The sequence below is a fragment of the Lynx canadensis genome, chromosome D1 (genome assembly GCF_007474595.2).
Source record: "Lynx canadensis isolate LIC74 chromosome D1, mLynCan4.pri.v2, whole genome shotgun sequence".
NCBI classification, from domain to species: Eukaryota; Metazoa; Chordata; class Mammalia; order Carnivora; family Felidae; genus Lynx; species Lynx canadensis.
The window spans coordinates 70,096,429-70,098,660 of record NC_044312.2 but is presented as its reverse complement, the minus strand read 5'-3'; positions in this window follow the sequence as shown (position 1 = coordinate 70,098,660).

Genomic DNA, 2,232 nt, shown 5'->3' with positions numbered 1-2,232 from the left:
TGGATGTCTCAGCAGTCAAAGCTTAAGTCAGGCACTTGCATTACAAAAAAGGGAGGGATATCAGGGGGCTTCACTACAGTTTTTGTTTGAAACATTTTTAGAGATTTTGTTATTTGTGGCCAAAAGCATCCTAACTGATAGAATTAAAATATGGTAGAAATAGAAAAACACATTAAACATTCTCCCCTTCCTAGCAACATACTGGAATGGTGAAAGTTTAGAGGGATGGGGGAATGTTTAAGAAGAAACATCTATAACTGTTTAAAATACTATGCATGTTAGGTACTAAGGAACAGAATAAAAATTTTCACGATATTTTACACCTAAAGAAAATTTACTAAGAATATTAATTTAATAAAGCAAAAGCCTGGACACAATATAAAATGACCATAGGAGACAGAAAAAGGAGTTTTCAGAGTTAAGAAGACAATATAAGGACGAAAATGACACCAACTTTCACCTAACAAATTAATATAAAATATCAAGAAACAACAGGCGCAACTGAAATGAGATTTCTAATGCAAGAGAGGGCCTAATTAATCACTACGATGGAAGAGGAAAAGAAAACAAATGTTAAAGCATTGTAGAGAACCTTGTCCAATTAATATCCCTAAAAGAGTGAGCCTAAAATGTGCAGCAGGGGGAAAAAAAGGTATTAAAAGAAACTAGATCTGCAAACTAAAAGGCCCATCTTGTTTCTGAAAAAAAGTGAAATGAGTGATTGAACTGAGATGAAACATTCAAATTCAGTTAAATTTCAAGGATTAAACAATGTTCTTCAGGCATCCACACAGAAAAAGAAGGTGATCTGTAATGGGAAATTTGGATTATGCTTTGATTCTTTCACAGCAATATTCAGTGCCAGAAGATAGAGCAACACCTAGAAAGTTGAAATAGAAAACAAGAATACTACACAGGCGAGTTGTTTGCATATAAGGAAGCATATTTATACTCCTAAGCATAGGGGCGCCTGGGTGGCGCAGTCGGTTAAGCGTCCGACTTCAGCCAGGTCACGATCTCGCGGTCCGTGAGTTCGAGCCGCGCGTCGGGCTCTGTGCTGACTGCTCAGAGCCTGGAGCCTGTTTCCGATTCTGTGTCTCCCTCTCTCTCTGCCCCTTCCCTGTTCATGCTCTGTCTCTCTCTGTCCCAAAAATAAATAAACGTTGAAAAAAAAAAATTTTATACTCCTAAGCATAAAGAAACTTAGAAATCACTGTATCCAGGAGTCCTAGAAAAAAATTACTTTCAATAAAATCCATATATCCATGAAATCTAAGTATAGCGAAGGTAAGATAAAAGGACTGGAGATAAACAATGAGTACATTTAAATACATAAATAGCTGCGATATCAAACATAATCTAAAATGGTGTTCACCAAATAGTTTGATGTTTATTTCTAGGTGATAGGATTTTATTTTTTTAATTTATTGATATGTTGCTCTGTTGCTTGAATGCTTTTCAAAGAATATGCTATATTTCCATTTTACAAACACTAAATTAGTCTAAAAATAAATTTATGATATGGCTTAAGTAGATTACCACTAGAAAATTCAGGTATGGGTAAACGTTATCTGGGACAAAATGTGTTGGCTTGATTTTTATCTCTTAAATATTTATTACCTTATTCATTAGAATCCATCTTTGTATATAGTATTTTGTATTATAACCCAGAAGGGTAGAATTATTTAGCACAAAGCAGTCTTTCATTTTCTTGGCCTTAGTTCTATTGCTAAGGGTTTTACCAAACTCTCTAAAGAAATAGAAGAGGAAGGAACACTTCCCAACTCATTCTGTGAGGCCAGTATCAGCCTAATATCAAAACCAAAGACATCACAAGGAAAAAATGAAAGAACAGACCAATATCCCTCATGAATATAGTCAAAAAAAATCCTCAGTAAAATACTACCTGCGTGTTTGTGAATTTGCAAGCACATCCAGTAGCATATAAGATTATATTCCATGAGCAAGTGGGACCTATCCCAAGAATGCAAGGTTGGTTTAACATCTACAAATCAATGTAATACACCAAATTAATACAATAAAGTTAAAAAGAAAACACCCACATGATCATCTCAATGTCTTTTTTTTAAATTTTTTTAATGTTTATTTTCAAGAGAGAGACAGAGAGACAGAGTGTGAGCAGGGGAGGGGCAGAGAGAGAGAGGGAGACACAGAATCAGAAACAGGCTCCAGACTCCGAGCTGTCAGCACAGAGACCGACTCAGGGCTTGA